Source organism: Myotis nattereri (assembly GCF_964212035.1).
Source record: "Myotis nattereri genome assembly, chromosome: 9".
NCBI lineage: Eukaryota > Metazoa > Chordata > Mammalia > Chiroptera > Vespertilionidae > Myotis > Myotis nattereri.
In genome coordinates, this window is record NC_138084.1 from 77338847 (window position 1) to 77355961 (window position 17115).

Consider the following 17115-nt stretch of genomic DNA (forward strand, 5'->3'; position numbering starts at 1 on the left):
GCCGACGCTCTATCCACTGAGCCAAACCGGTTAGGGCTCAGTAATTTTTTTATTGTAGGCTAGATATTGTGAGTGACGTATTTAAAGGAGTCTGGATCGTGTCGTTTTCCTTTAAAGAGTGTTTTATTTTGTTTTGGCAGTCAATTAATCTATCACAGGGTTTCCTTGCCCCTGTCAAGACTTGGTTTTAGGCTTCTTCTTTTTCTTAAACTAAATCTTTCTGTGGAAAGTCTTACATATGTCCCCTATTTTCTCCCATTGACCCCTCTTAGCCCAGCCATGTCCCCCACCCCAGGCCTTCACCACCCTATTGTCTGTGTCCATGAGTTATGCATATATGCATACAAGTTCCTTGGTTGCACTCGTCCCACCCACCCACTTATTTCATAAGTGAAATAAGCTAAGTTGCTTATTTCACTTAGCATAATACTATCTGCCGGGAGCCGGTCCATCCTTGCTCCTTGACACAGTCGCTGCAGGGAAGAAACATCTGCACAGCATATGTTTCAAGGGACCTGGCATATATGGCATACTGTTCTTAATATGTTTGTTCACCTTCTTGGCACTATGTGTTTTAACCAAGGTCACCTCTCCGAGAAAGGTTGTTTCCCCAGGTAGGGATTTTCCCCTGAAGTTAGGGAGGGAATAAAACCCCTTAACTAAGTGCCAGGTGGGTAGTTAATCTCTTTAACTATGAACAATCATGCTTAAGCTACATAATCTTTACTCCCTGGAATAGAGATAAGAAATGCTCTAACCTTTGGAATAGAGATTGACAGGATTAGAATCAACTGGTATAAATACAGATGTAACAAGACAACAGGACACAGAACCTAGAGACAGAACCTGGCTACAGAACCTGGATAGAACATGGCAAGAGAACCTGACTAGAACCTGGTGACTGAACCTGGCTGGAGAACCTAGCGAGGGAACATGGCTACAGAACCTGGGGGGTGGGGGGGAACCTGGAGAACCTGGCTGTAGAACCTAGCAAGAGAACATGGACACAGAACCTGGCTGGAGATCCTAACCAGAACTTCGCTGGAGATCCGGACCAGAACTTGGCTAGAGGAACCTGGCTATGATGATCACCTGAAGGCTGCCTCCATGTCATTCCTTCTTCACCGACTCTGTCCACACCTTTGGGGACCCCTGGACCTGCTGGGGTTGGACCCCAGCAACTATCCAGGTCCCTCCATGCTGTCTCAAAAGGTAAAAGATCCTTCTTTTTTACTGCTGCATAGTATTCCATGGTATAAATGTACCACAGCCTTTTTATCCACTCATCTACTGATGGGCACTTGGGCTGTTTCCAGATCTTAACTATTATAAATTGTACTGCTATGAACATAGGGGTGCATACATTATTTCTGATTGGTGTTTTGGGTATCTTAGGATATATTCCTAAAAGTGGGATCACTGGGTCAAATGGCAGTTCCATATTTAATTTTTTGAGGAAACTCCATACTGTTTGTCATAATGGCTGCACCAGTCTGTATTCCCACCAGCAGTGCATGAGCGTTCCCTTTTCTCCACATCCTCGCCAGCACTTGTCATTTGTTGAGTTGTTGATGGTAGCCATTCTGACAGGTGTGAGATGATACCTCATTGCTCTTTTAATTTGCACCTCTCTGATGATCATGACTTTGAGCATTTTTTCATATGCCTCTTGGCTTTCTGTATGTCTGCTTTGGAGAAGTGTCTATTTAGGTCCCTTGCCCATTTTTTTTTAATTGGATTGTCTTCCTTTTGTTAACTTATATGAGTTCCTTATATATTTTGGATATTAACCCATTATCAGATATGTCATTGTCAAATATGTTCTCCAATACAGTGGGCTCACTTTTCATTTTGTTGATGGTTTCTTTTGCTGTGCAGTTTTTATTTTGATGTAGTCCCATTTGTTTATTTTCTCCTTAGTTTCCTTTGCCCTAGGAGATGTATCCGTAAACATATTGCTACAAGAGATGTCTGAGATTTTTCTGCTTATGGTTTCTTCTAGGATTTTTATGGTTTCACTACTTACATTTAAGGCTTTTATCCATTTTGAGTTTATTCTTGTGTGTGGTGTAAGTTGGTGATTTAGTTTCTTTCTTTCTTTTTCTTTCTTTCTTTTCTTTTTTTTTTATGTATCTTTCCAATTTTCCCAACACTATTTATTGAAGAGACTGTCTTGACTCCATTTTATGTTCTTGCCTTCTTGGTCAAATATTAATTGAGTGTAATGGCTTGGGTCGATTTCTAAGGTCTCTGTTCTGTTTCATTGATCTATATGCCTGTTCTTGTGCCAGTGCCAGGGTTTTTTATTACAGTGGCTTTGGAGTATAACTTGATACCTGGTATTGTGAACCCTCCAACTTTGTTCTTTTTTCTCAACATTGCTGCAGTTATTCAGGGTCTTTTTGGGTTCCATATAAATTTTTGGTGTATATTTTCTAGTTCTGTGAAATATGCTGTTGGAATTTTAATAGGGATTGCATTGAACCGGTAGATTGCTTTGAGTAGTATAGACATTTTAATGATGTTAATTTTACCAACCTGTGAACACTTGTTTATATCTTTCTCTATCTCTTTCTTCAACGTCCTGTAGTTTTCTGAGTATAAGACTTTTACCTCCTTGGTTAAGTTTATTCCTAAGTATCTTAATTTTTTTGTTGCAATGGTATATAGGATTGTTTAGTTTCTCTTTCTGGGAATTCATTATTGGTTATAAAAAGAACATTGATTTCTGAGTATTACTTTTATATCCTGCTACATTGTTCAATTCTTTTATTAAATCTAGTAGATTTTGGTGGAGTCTTTAGGGTTTTCTATGTACTATATCATGCCACCTGCAAATAATGAGAGTTTTACTTTCTCCTTTCCAGTTTGGATGCCTTTTATTTCTTCTTCATGTCTGATCACTATGGCTAGGACTTTCAGTACTATGTTGAATGAGTGGTAAAAGCGGATATCCCTGTCTTGCTCCTTTTCTTAGGGGAAATACTTTTAGTTTCTGCGCATAGAAACTAAATATGATGTTCACTGTGGTTTTGTCACATATGGCCTTTATCGTGTTGAGATATGATCCCTCTTTCCTACTTTGCTGAGAGATTTTTTTTAAAAAAAATTAAAAATGGGTGTTGTATTTTGTCAAATGCTTTTTCTGCATCTATTGATATGATCAGGTGATTTTTGTCTTTCAGTTTGTTTCTATGATGTATCATGTTTATTGATTTGTGAATATTTTACCAGCCTTGTATCCCTGGAATAAATCCCACTTGGTCATGGTGTATGATCTTTTTAATATATTGCTGGATGCGATTTGCTAATATTTTGTTTAGGATTTTAGCATCTATGTTCATTAGGGATATTGGCCTGTAGTTCTCTTTCTTTTTAGTATTCTTATCTGGTTTTGGAATTAGGATAATGTTGGTCTCATAAAAAAGAGCTTGGAGGTGTTTCTTCCTCTTGGATTTTTGGAATCATTTGAGGAGGATAGGAGCTAGTTGTTCTTTTCAGGCTTGGTAAAACTGTAGTGTGAAGCTGTCTGGAGCAAGACTGCTGTTTGCCAGTTTTTTTTTTTTATTATTACTATTTCTATTCCATCAGTTGTTATTGGCCTATTCAGGATTTCTTCCTAATTCAGTTTTGAAAGATTGTATTTTTTTAGGAATTTTTCCATTTCATCTACATTGTCCAGCTTGTTGGCATATAGCTTTTTATAGTATTTTCTTACAATCCTTTGTATTTCTGTGGTGTCAGTTGTTACTTCACTGCTTTTCTTTCTGATTTTACTTATTTGGATCCTCTCTCTTTGTTTCTTGATGAGTCTGGCTAGCAGTTCATCAATCTTGTTTATCTTTTCAAAGAACCAATTCTTGATTTCATTGATTTTTTTCTATTTTTTTTTTACCCACTGTAATTTATTTCTCCTCTAATCTTTATTATTTCCTTCCTTCTACTTACTCTGGGATTTTATTTTTGTTATCTTTTTAATTATTTAAGTTGTAGGGTTAAATAGTTTATTATTAATTTTTCTTGTTTTTTGAGATAGGCCTGTAGTGCTATGAACTTCCCTCTCAGGACTGCTTTTTCTGTGTCCCAGAGATTTTGGGCTATCGTGTGTCCATTTTCATTTTTTTCTAGAAAAATTTTTATTTTTTTCTTGATCTCCACTAAACCATTCATTGTTTCTTAACATACTATTTTGCTTCCATGTGTTTGAGTGTTTTTGAGTGATATTGCTGCAGTTGATTTATAATTTCATTCCACTGTGACCTGATAAATTGCTTGAGATGATTTCAGTCTTTTTGAATTTGTAGAGACTTGTTTTGTGTCCTAACATGTGGTCTACCTTTGAGAATGACCCAAGTGCACTTGAAAAGAATGTATATTCTGCAGTATTGGGGTGAAATGTTCTATAAATGTCAACTAAATCCATCTGATCTTTGTGTCATTTAGAGTCTCTATCTCCTTGTTAATTTTTTTTTGTCTGGAAGATGTATCCAATGAAGTCAGCAAAGTGTTAAAGTCCCCTGCTATGACTATATTACTGTCGGTTTTTCCCTTAAAGTCCTCTAGAAGTTTTCTTATACATTTAGATGCTCCTATACATTTAGTGCATGTATGTTTACCAGAGTTATTGCCTCTTGTTGGATTGATCCCTTTAGTAATATGTAGTGACCTTTTTTGTCTCTTGCAATGGCCTTCATTTTGAAGTTTATTTTGTCAGATATGAATATTGTTATCCCAGCTTATTTTTGTTTCCATGGCAAATTTTTTTTCATCCCTTTACTCTCATCCTGTGTAAGTCTTTTATTCTGAGGTGGGTCTCTTGTAGTTGGGTCATGTTTTCTTATCCATTTAGCTACCCTGTCTTTTTGATTGGACCATTTAATCTATTTACATTTAAGGTTATTATTGGTAGGTACTTATTTATTGCCACTTTAATTCTGTATGCTTAGGTTTCTCTCTCTATATTTATTCTTCTCATTACAGCAGTCCCTTTAGCTTTTCTTACATTGCTGGTTTGGTGGTGATAAACTCCTTTAGCCTGTTTTGTCTGGGAAGCTCTTTATTTCACCATCTATTTTGAATGATGGATATAGTAATCTTGGTTTCAGATCCTTGCTTTTTGTTACCTTGAATAATTCATGCCATTCCTTTCTGGCCTATAGAGTTTCTAATGAGAAATCAGCTGACAGCCTTATGGGAGCTCCTTTTTAGGTAACAAATTGCTTTTCTCTAGCTGCCTTTGAGATTCTCTCTCTTTGTCTTTAATTTTTGGCATTTAAATTATGATGTCTGGTAAATTGTCTTATCTCCATTTCATTTATCTCTCCTTCTGGAAGATCTCTTGTCCTTTCCACTGGGGCTTGTTTTTTTTTTTTGTCTCCCCATTTTGGCTGCCTGATTGGGTTTGTGTCTGTCTTTTAGGTAGATGTCCTTTGACTCCCAATCTCGAGTGCAGGACAATGTCAGATGCTGTTTGCTACTGGTCCTGAGTGCCCTGTTTGGAGCTAGCAGCAACCCACAGTTTGTGGCTCCCTCTGCTGGGACTGGGGGAAAGGACCAAGATGTGTACCAGAGTCTGCTTTTTCTAGCCCTGTTCCCAGGATTAGATTAGGCAAAAACTCAAAGCCTCCAGAGACCTGCCTCTGCCTGTAGTTCTACTGACACTCAGACTTGAATAGCCTCAGGCTATCAACCACAGGGTTGGGTGAGAGGTCTTCCAATAGGGTGGGACAACTTCCTTCCTCCCAGGCAAAAACCATCTGGAAAGAAAAGTTTTGCCACCAGAGAAAGATTTCCTCCACAGAGTGAGGGAGTGACTTAGCACAGGAAACCAGGTGGCTGCCCTCCAAACTCTAACCTCAGACTTTTTAATCATGGCTTCTGCTCACACAGTTCCAGTCCACTCTGCCCTCCCTCTGCCAGAGCCCAAGGTGAGTGGCTACACATCAAATTTTGTGAATTGGCCTTTTAAGAGGGTGCCTGCATTTCCATCCATCTCTTGCTTGCAAACAACAACCCTGCTGCTTTTCACAGCCAGATGTTATGTGTGCACCTTTCTCAGTTCTGGTGCTCTGGGTTAGGGAGCCCAGATTGGGGTTTAAGACCCCAGAGTTCTCAGTGGGAAGACCCCATAGCTGAGATATCCATCCAGAACTTTAGCTGCTGCCTATGGGAGCCCAGCCAGCCCTCTCATATCTCTGCACTTCCTACCAGTCTCTATGGGGTCTCCACTTTGTATCCTTGGTTATCAGGGTTCTCTCCAGCTACCCTTCAGTTGATTTTTCAGAGTGGTTCTTCTTTATTTTAGCTGTATTTCCAGTTTGGTCCTGGGAGCGTGTCAGTATAGCTTCTACCTACTCTGCCGCCATTTTGGAATCTCGGTTTTAGGCTTCTTTAGGATGAGTCTAAAGTAGCCTTTATCTAGGACATGATCCTTCTTCCCAAAGTCTAACTTTTCTGGTTTCTCAGCTGAATGCTGAGCTAATACGTGCTGTGCCAATAAGATCTCTCTGCTTTGGCTGGAGGGGACTCCTGGCACTGGGCGACCTCTAGTATTTCCATTCTGCTAGGAACCAATATCTTACAAGGTTGAGACTGTACCTATGCAATCCAGTTGTTGACCAAAAACCAATAGGAAACTTCTGTTATGGGTTAAATTGTGTTCCCCCTTAAATACACTTTGAAGTCTTAATCCCCAATACTTCAAAATGTGACCTTTATATGGAAATTGGGTCTTTAAAATAAAATTAGGTCATTCAGTTAACCTAAACCAGTATAACTTATGTCCTTACAAAAAGGGAAAATTGGACCCAAAGACATGTACACAGAGAGAAAGCCATGTGAAGATGAAGGGAGAGATCAAGGTGATACATCTACAAGCAAAGGAATCTCAAAGATTGACAGCAAATCACCGGATGCCAGGGAAGAGGCATGGAACAGATTCTCCCTCCCAGCTCTCAAAACAAACCAACCCTGCTGATACCTTGATCTCACACTTCCAGCCCCCAGAACTGTGACAGAATATACTTCTGTTATTTAAGGCACCCAGTGTGTGGTACTTTGTTGCAGCAGACCTAGAAAATGAATATACATCCACATATATAGTGAGGACTTTTGGGGTCCTCACTATATCACTCCCTTCTCCCTGCAGCCAACCCCACGAGTTCCATTTGCTTTCACAGCTCCAAACTCTGGTCTTTGTTTTCTCAGCTCAGTAGGACTGCTGGACTCTTCCTGGGCTCCACCTACCTCTGCTGTAACCAGGAAGTTGTCCTCAGCGAGTGGATGCTGGGCTTGCGTTATGTGTTTCCTTTCCTCAGAGATTGCAGTGCACTGCCTGTTGCCCGATACCTAGAAACAGTTGTGTCATATTCTTTGTTCAGGTTTATAGTTGTTTATGGTGAAAGGCAATCCAGTATTTGTTACTCCATAGTGGCCATAAATGACATTTCTGTTCTAAAGTCTTTGAAGTAATCCTCTCAATAACTCTGTGAGGGCAGGTTATTATCCACACGAGTCCCAGACAAAAAATGGAGGCCATAAATAAATAACTTGTCCAAAGATATATCTATAAATGGTGGAGCTATATTTCGAGTGTAGGCAGTTTGGTTGCAGAGTCTATGCTCCTAAACTTTAACCTATTACCTTACATCATAGGTGCTCAAGGAATGCATTTTGAATAATTAAATACTGTCTCTTAAACCTTTGTTGGCCACTTACCTTCTGTTCCACTCACACAGGAAAATCCCAACATCACATCAATCCACTGTCTTCACTTCTCCTGCACTCAGACTTTTAAGCATGCTGGAGAAAACTTCCAGGTAGAAGTTATCTGGGCCTCTGAAAATGCCTAATAATTCTGCATTTCCCTAGTCTTTGTCTTCCATTTGCTGTTGGTGCTCACCTCAAATCTCAAATACCTCTTCCCCCTTACTCATTATTTTCAGGAAAAACACAATTTCCAGCTGTGAACTCTCACCTTCCTACTCATTCCTATAAATTTGACGTGTATTGGCATCCAGCCTTCTCACAAATAGTGTTTCTCTCTCTATCGAAGGCTCACCCACTTCTTGCTGCTGCCCAATGTCTTTCTCCCCTTTCACAGCCGAGCTCTGGGAAGTGTTTACACCTGTCTGCACTACCTCACTCCCCTCACCTGCAGCTCACTCCGTCACCCCAATCTGGCTTCTGTACTTGTTATTTCACTCACTCACTAATGTGGCTTTTGGCTTCACTGATTTCATCCTCATGCCTTCTTTAAATGTGTTTGTTATTCTTTATTAACTTCTTGATTTGGATGCTTAATACATTTTTTTTCTATTTGTTAATATAAGCATTTAAGATCATGAATTCTTCTCTGCTTTATTTGTGTCTTATAGATTCTTAACTACGGGATTTTTTTCTATAGATTTTTTTAAAATATTTTTTATTGATTAAGATATTACATATGTGTACCCTCTACCCCCCCCCCCACCCCGCTCATCCCCTCACCCCCCCGTTGTCCGTGTCCATTGGTTAGGCCTATATGCTTGCATATAAATCCTTTGGTTGATCTTTCTCCCTTGCCCCCACCCTCCCCTACCTTCCCTTCAAGGCCCGACAGTCCAATCAAAGCCTCTCCATCTCTGGATCAGTCCTTGTTCATCAGTTTATGTTGCTCATTATATTCCACAAATAAGTGAGATCTTGTGGTATTTATCCGCTCTCCAGTTCCATCCATGCTGTGGCAAATGGTAAGAGTTCCTTTTTCTTCTTCCTCTTCTTAAAGAATACCTTTCAGCATTTCATATAATGCTGGTTTGGTGGTGATGAACTCCTTTAGCTTTTTCTTATCCGTGAAGCTCTTTATCTGACCTTCCATTCTGAATGATAGCTTTGCTGGATAAAGTAATCTTGGTTGCAGGTTCTTGCTATTCATCTCTTTGAATATTTCTTGCCACTCTCTTCTGGCCTGCATGGTTTCTGTTGAGAAATCAGCTGACAGTCGGATGGGTACTCCCTTGTAGGTAACTGACTGTCTTTCTCTTGCTGCTTTTAAGATTCTCTCTTTATCTTTTGCTCTTGGCATTTTAATTATGATGTGTCTTGGTGGGGTCCTCTTTGGATTCCTTTTGTTTGGGGTTCTCTGCGCTTCCTGGACTTGTAAGTCCATTTCTTTCACCAGGTAGGGGAAGTTTTCTGTCATTATTTCTTCAAAAAGGTTTTCAATATCTTGCCCTCTCTCTCCTTCTGGTACCCCTATAATTCTGATGTTGGTACGCTTGAAGTTGTCCCAGAGGTTCCTTACACTATCTTCATATTTTTTGAATCTCTTTTCTTTTTTCTTTTTCGGTTGGGTATTTTTTGTTTCTTTGTATTTCAAGTCTATGACTTGATTCTTGGGATCCTCTTGTCTGCTGTTGGATCTCTGTAAATTATTCTTTATTTCAGTCAGTGTATGCTTAATTTCTAGTTGGTCCTTTTTCATGTCCTCCATGGTCTCACTATACTCCTTGAGGGATTCATTAAATTTATCGGCGGTTTCCATAAAATTCTTGACAAACCTTATAAACGTGGCCTTGAACTCTATATCCAGTCGTCTGCCCTCCTCCGTTTCTGCCAATTGTGACCTGTTTCTTTGTCTCCGCATTTTGGCTGCTTCCCTGTGTTGATAGAGTGGCCCTGCGCACCAGGTGTCCTGTAGGGCCCAGTGGCTCAGCCTCCCCAGTTACCTGGGGTGGACACTCTTGGTGCACTCTTGGTGCCTTGGTTGTTGTAGGATCACTGGGAGGAACTGACCTCCAGACCAATTGGCTGTGGGAAGCAGCTGTGTCTGAAGTGGGAGAATGGTCCCCCTCTGACCACTGGGTACAGTGGCTCCTGGATCTAAGGAAGTGCTAATTCAGCCCCTGCCTGAGGCCACAGAGCAGGAACCACGAAGAGGCTCAGCTGTGAAGCAATGCAAGCCGCTGCGGGGCCTTGGGCCTTCTCTTGGAAGTTCCGGGTCTGCCTGGCTGGGCTGTAGTTAGGTACATTGACATGCAAAAGCCTCTGCTGCAGCCTGGGTGGGGCAGGGTCTCAGGGAGTCAAAAGGGCGGAGAAAGAAGCTATGGCTGATTCTCCGCGCCCGGAGTCGCGCGTCTCAGTGTCCCGGTAACAGCTGCAAGCACCTCTGAGGGAAATCCGCCCTCAAGTTCGCCCGCTGCCGCCTGACAGAGCAGCCTCTCCCCGTATGAGTCCTGGGTCCCCAGAGACTTCCTGGAACCGGAGTTCAGAGCAGTCGGGAGCTTGTGATTCAAAAAGACAGCCGCGTCCTCAGGTGCCACCCCCTTTCCGCGCGCGCGAGCCGCCGCCGTACCTCTGCACTTCACCTCCGCAGCTCCTCTGGCTCTCAGGGTGCTTTTCTTGTCTTCTAGTTGTAGAAATTACACTCAGCCAGCCTTCCTGTTGTTCTGGACGATGTTTGCTCCGTCCTTTGGGATATTTTTCAATTGTTGTGTGAGGCGACTATTTCCCGGTGTTTATCTATGCCACCATCTTAGTTTCTCTAGATTTTTAAATTTTGTTTTGTTTTCCTCATTGATACAAAAGTGTTTAAGAGATAATTTAAAATTTCTGAGTAGCAGTCTTTTGTTTTCTGGTTTTGCAATTAATATCTATTATATTGCTTTCTGTTCAAAGTATGCTATTTTATATTATTTTTACTTTGGGGAAGTTTTATAATTTCTATGTAGTTTTATATACAGTCAGTTTTTTGATATCCCATGAATAGCTTTTTTTTTTCCTTTGTCTTTTTTTGTTAATCCTTACCTGAGAATATTTTTCCATTGATTTTTAGAGCGCATGGAAGGGAGGAGAGACAGAGAGAAACATCGATTGGTTCCCTCCCTACCAGGGTTGGCCGGGGATCAAGTACATACCCTTGACCAGAATTGAACCTGTGACTCTTTATTCCATGGGCCAACATTCAATCCACTGAGGCCAAACCAGCTAGGGCCCTATGAATAGCTTTTAAAAAGCCATTACTTTTGCCGTTTCCACAGGTGTTGAAAGGAAGGAGGCTTGGGGCCGCCAGTGGTCACCTTTCCCCGAAGGAAAACCACCTGGGAGTAAAGTCACACCCAAGAGGAACCGAACTGGAGGTGAAGCCAAGGCACCATCTGGCCCCTGGATCCAGCCATGCCTGAAGGCGGTCATGCCTTCGGACTTCCCAGTGTTTGCTCTGAGCTGGGCTTCTGTCTTCACCTCCCCTCCTGCCTCCTCCGTGACAGATGTCCTGTGGTTGGTTTACAGTGAGGCTGTCCTTTGGCGTGACTCCTCCCTACTTGGAGTAAAATCTGCCTGTATTTGGCTGAAAAAAAAAAAGCCATTACTTTTGTTTTCTGATTACAGAGTTCAATATATAAATTAACCAAATTTATAGTATTAATTACACTTTTATTCCTTCTCCATTTTATTTATTTAGGCAAATGTGAGCATAAGAAACAGGTGCCCTCAGTGGGCTCTGCTGGTTTTGGAGGATGAGGGGGAAGCTATGGTGGGGAGAGATAGAGAGACAAATATGGGGCCACCCAAAGAGGGGGAACGTTCCCCCAGTGTGCTGCTGCCACAGCCTGCCTGAATAAACATGTATTTATATATTTTTTCCATAACATTTTGGACAATATTTATATTGTCTCAAGTCTGAAAGCAAAGAATATGACTGGAAATGTTTGCAGAGGCCAGTGCACCAGCGCTGATACGGGGGCTGTGCAGGCGGGTGAGGGAGTGTGCTTTCGGGGGCCTGGAGCGTCCCTGGCTGAGGGTGTGCCAATGTGCACAGATGTATTTAGTGGCACAGTGTAGAGAGGCAAAAAAACCTAAAAATCCCAAATGTATATCTTTTCTTATTGCCCTTTCCTCGCCCCCAAGTCCTCACTTCCTGTTCCTGTCCCCCCACCCTGTTACGGGGAACTGTAAGCCATGCTCAGCGCCATCTCCCTTCTACCACGAATGCTGCCAGCCCCTCGGCCCCTGCTGTGACAGACAACTCCAGCTACAAGTGCTGGTGTTCTTAGCTCCCCGGCTCCCACTTTGCTCACCCTCATGTTCAGACAGTGCCCCCTGCTGGGAAAAGTCGGATGTGAGTCTATGCTTTAGGGTCCTTGGTCTCTGTAACGGAGGAGACCAGAGGGCAGGGACTGGGCCAGTGTCTCCAGGGGAGCAATTTGGACAGGTTCACCGGAGGCCAGCTGTGTGTGGCCAGTAACTTCAGTCTTCCCCGGCCCCCAAGGCAGTGTGTGAGTGCGTGTGTGTGGGTGTGTGCATGTAAGTGTGTGTGCGTGTGCATGTAGGTGTGTGGGTGTGGGTGTGTGCATGTAGGTGTGTGGGTGTGTGTGCGTGCGTGTGGGTATGTGCATGTAGGTGTGTGGGTGTGGGTGGGTGCATGCATGTGGGTGTGTGCATGTAGGTGTGTGGTGTGGGTGTGGGTGTGTGCATGTGGGTACTTATGTGTGCTCTGCACCATGACTGTGTGGGCTGGAGGCGTTCTGAGTAACAAGGGATCTGGGTAGCAAGGTCGGCCCGACGTGAAGTAGTTAACAATCCCCCACACTCTTACAAATGTACATTTTCAAAACATGAAAACCATAATAAATGTTTTGAATATTTTAAAAAATTAACCTACTGAGGAAAATGAATGGAGGGAGCAGTTTGCTTCATGTTTTCCACAACTGTTGCTGCTCCTTCCCTCTCACCCATGGGACACGCGTGAATTAAGTTTTGTTTTTATTTCTCTCCTCTGCCCTCGAAACAAGCCTGTTCATTTTTTCCTCCTTCCCCTCTGGCGCCTGCGTGGGGAATCCCTTCTTGCACGATGGGTGCAGACAGGCGTGTACGGGTGTTGCTGCATACAGTGTAGGCAACGGGACCGCCCCTACTTCAGTGGTTGCTAAGAAACAGAAGAAGCCTGTGGGCCTCGCTGAGAACGGGCTAGGAAGTGTGAGACGCAGCCTGTCCTGCAGCCTGTCCTTACCGCCACGCAGCGCCGGCCAGGGCAGAGCCGCAAGTGTGGTGGAGAGGGGTCCCTTTGCTCCCGGGGGAAGCGTGGAACTAGGGCAGAGAGAGAGACACAGGCACGGAGGTTGAGTCAAGGGGATGTCCCAACACTTGCTAAGCAGCGATTATACAATTAACCAGATCACACAATGTAATCTCAGTAGGTGCCAGCAGCCGGGGCAAATGCCAGCCCCCATGCCTGGCACCAGGTGGGCCACCCTCCAGCCTGCTCCTGCCCGGGCCTCCTGGTGAAGGAAGACTAAGTGGTGGAGATTAGATGCCCCCGCCCGTCTGAATGGGACTCGAAGCAGAAATTCAGTTCGGTTAGAGAGCGAGCGTTTCCTGCACACTCGGCCCACAGCATCTGTAGCTCGGCTCAGAGCTCCTGTGAGTTCCAGACTTGTGTCTGAGTCAGATCTCTCAGCCTCCCTCCCAACATGCTCAAAATGAAACCACTGTTTCTCATCGTCTCATCCTCCTCACCCCGCAACTAAAACTGTTCTTGTCTTCCCGACTTTAGTACATATTGTCCACATCCGGTTGTTAGGGCAGATTCTAGGATCTTGTGTTGGGTGGGGGTAGGGTGTAGTTCAAAAACGCTGAAGATTAAAAGCCAACTAAGCGCCTGGCCTGTGTGGCTCAGTGGTTGAGCGTCCACCAATGAACCAGGAGGTCATGGTTCAATTCCCAGTGAGGGCACATGCCCTGGGTTGCAGGCTCAATCCCCAGTAGGGGGCAGCTGATCAATGATTCTCTCTCATCATTGATGTTTCTATCTCTCTCTCCCTCTCCCTTTCTCTCTTTGAAATCGATAGAAATATATATTTATTTATTTTTTAACCTGGAGATTTAAAATCTGCCGGCCGACGCACATGAGGGCAGGGGGAAGCCAAGTCGACCCCAGTCGTGCTGCCCCAGTGACAGCCACTTGCCGCAGCCAGGATCTGAGTGACATGTCCCTACCCAGACCCTCCCCGGCAGCAGGCGTTCAGCCTGGGCTGAGAAGCTGGCCTGCACGGCGGGCTGGCAGGAACGGGCTCCCGGCTGAGTCCTCAGCAGTCTGTGGCAGCCAGGAGAGGCCTGGCGTCTGGAGTGGGGCAGGGATGAGGCAGTTCTGGAGTGAGTGAGGGGTCGGAGTCCTACCCGCCTGGCCCACCACGGTCCAGAGAGTGTGGGGGAGCCACATTCTGTGGCATCGGGAGCCCCGCTCCTGCTGGCCAACCTGCTGAGCTTCGGCCTGGAGGTGTGTCTGGCCGCAGGATCACCTACGTGCCACCCATGCTGCTGGAAGGGGGAGTAGAAGAGACGGTCATGACCATGGTGCTGGTGGGTCACCACCACCTCCTGGTCCAGATGCATGCCACTTGGGCATAGGGCAGCAGTGCCTCTGCCCAGAGAGCTGCTTGGAGGGAGAGGTGGCTGTCTGCTGGGGACAGGGGTGACCCTGGGCTGAGCGGGCCCTAAGAGGAAGAAAAGGGTACAGGGACATGCCCTGGTCCCCACTGTACCCCCGGCCCTGCATCATGACTGGCTCCTAGGAGACAGCGTAGGAATGGCCCTTCCCTTTCGCTGGCTCTTTCTAAGTTCTCTCTATCACCTCTAACGCTTGCAGCAGGCCTTGCGGGCATCTGCGCCACCGAGAAGAGAATGGGGTCTGTCAGTCGGCTGAACCCGGCAGCTGCATACTAGCTCCTGGGCGGCAGGGTCAGTCTCTCCCTGCCAGGGTCCCTGCTCACCTGGGGGTCAGGGCCGGCTCGGCCGCAGATGAATCCTGCGAAAGCCGCAGAGGAGGTGGCAGCCTCGGGCGACTCCCAGGAGGAAGGGGCTCTGCCAGGACGACAGGCTCTGGGTCTGACCTCCTGTCGCAGCCCTGCCTGCAGCCCTCCTAGCCCTGTGCCTGGACACGAGTGTCACTCATCAGTCGCTCTGTGCCTCAGTTCCCCTGCGAGAGTCCACGGCAGCCGTGGGCAAACTACGGCCCGCGGGCCGGATCCGGCCCGTCTAAAATGAATAAAACTAAAAAACAAAAAGACTGTACCTTTTTATGTAATGATGTTTACTTTGAATTTATATTAGTTCACACAAACACTCCATCCATGCTTTTGTTCCGGCCCTCCGGTCCAGTTTAAGAACCCATTGTGGCCCTCGAGTCAAAAAGTTTGCCCACCCCTGACGGAGGGAGGGCTGATGCGCAAATGATACACACAAGACGGAATATTAATTTTTATAATTACCGGGGGAACCAGAGAATAACTCAACTAAAGAAGTGGAGTTCTCCCTGTTGCTCCTGTCCCAGCTGCTTTTGTTAGCTAAAATACACAATTGCCTTTAGGAATGCAAACACATATCAATGGTAATGTTTAGCAAACAGTAAGATTGCCAGGTTTTGGGGGAGTTTGCTTTAGGCCATTGAGCAGCAGGTAACAAAATGCAGATATTCACCCTGTGACTATCAAAAGGAGTCCTGGTCAGCCTTCTGCCAGACTCCTCACATTTGTATCAATTACTGTTGATCTTGGTCGTCAGCATTTCCCGTCTGAAAAAGGGGCATTAGTGATCCCAGCTGTGAGGAGTAAATCAGAGCCCCTGAGTACTCAGCACGGTGCCCAGGGCAGGAGCGGTCCCCCCTGTGAGAGTATCACGGTCATTTCCGTCCTTCCCAAGGAGGCTGGTTCCCTGCCCCTGCCCCTGCCCCTGCCCCTAAGGGCCCCAGCCTCTGGCTCACACTACTTGCCCTTCTTGCGGGCATCTGTCCAGGGCTGGGCCTGGTCTCAGTCCCGCTCCTAGGTTCAGCCAGTGACCACTGCATGGGCGTTATGGTCACCAGAGGCCCTTCATCTGGGCCCTGTCCCTGGGCGTCCTGCTGAGCCTCCTCCTCCTCCAGAGGGCCGGCGGGCGGGCGGGGCTGCTGTGCCCGGACACCCGGCCCCTGGGGTTGGCGCTGCTGGTCCTGGGCGTGGGGCTGCTGGACGCCTGCGGCCAGGTGTGCGTCCCTCCTCCAAGGGCCCTGCTCTCTGACCTCTTCTGGGACCCAGGTCACTGTCACCAGGCCTTCTTGCCTGTGCTTTCATGATCAGCCTCGGGGGCTGCGTGGGCTGCCGCCTGCCCGCCACTGACTGGGACGCCGGTGCCCTGGCCCCTGCCTGGGCCCCCAGGAAGAGTGCCCCTTCCGCCTGCTCACCCTCATCGTCCTCACTGGCGTGGCAGCCGCGCTGTTTGTGGCCCAGGAGACAGCTCTGGGCCGAGCCGAGCCAGCAGAAGGGCTGTGGGTCCCTCCAGGCCACCCACTGCTGCCCGTGTGGCATTCATGGCATTTGCACTGTTTTGCACGGACTTTGTGGGTGGGGGGCTGTACCGGGTGTGCCCAGGGCTGAGCCAGGCACCGAGGCCGGGAGACACTGCGATGCAGGAGTCCAGACAGGCAGCCCGTGCAGTGTGCCACCTCCCTGCTCTTCCCTTGGGCCACGAACCAGCCGGGGCAGCAATTCTGCACCCGGGCAGTCTATCTGGCCGGTGTGGGGCCGCTCCGCGTGCCTGTCCTGCAGTGTGACTTGTGACCGCCTGGGCATCACTGAGCTCACGTTTCCGCCCACAGATCCTGCCCCGTGTGCCAGCCACCCTCTGCCACCAGGAGAGGCAGGTGTTCCTGGCCGCGTGCTGAGGAGATGCCGGAGGGGGTGCCCGTGCTGGCAGCCGATGGCCAACTTCCTGCTGGGCCCCAAGGCTGGGTCTCCTCCCTGCAGGGGACATGTGGGTGCTGGAGGCAGCGGCCTGCTCCCTCTGCACCTCGCCATCCTGACAGTGCCTTCCTGCTGCCCCAGGTGGCCCCGTCCCTGGCTCCATCGTCCAGCTCGGCCAGTCTGTCACTGCCTGTCAGCCGCAGGCCCGGGTCTGATTGCCGTTTACTTTGCTACATGGGTAGTAACTGACAAGAATGACTTGGCCAAATACTCCGTGTAGAGTACTTCCCACCCACTGAGGGAGGGCCTGCCTCAGGGGTCCCAGCTCCCCCTGTGCCAGGCTCCATAGGACTGTGGAGCTGGCTTCCCAGGTTCTATTGCTGCCCAAGTGGTGTGGCTCTCTGCTGCCACCCCATGGCGGTAA

General features: G+C 46.5%; 1 pseudogene across 1 annotated transcript; it reads left to right on the forward strand.

The window, feature by feature from the left end:
* The first annotated feature begins 14114 nt into the window (after nt 1-14114).
* LOC308525576 (solute carrier family 45 member 3-like) lies at nt 14115-16672 on the forward strand (annotated as a pseudogene). The gene is made up of 4 exons: nt 14115-14130; nt 14178-14337; nt 15756-16446; nt 16607-16672. The product of its transcript is annotated as a solute carrier family 45 member 3-like (transcript).
* The last annotated feature ends 443 nt before the right edge of the window (nt 16673-17115 follow it).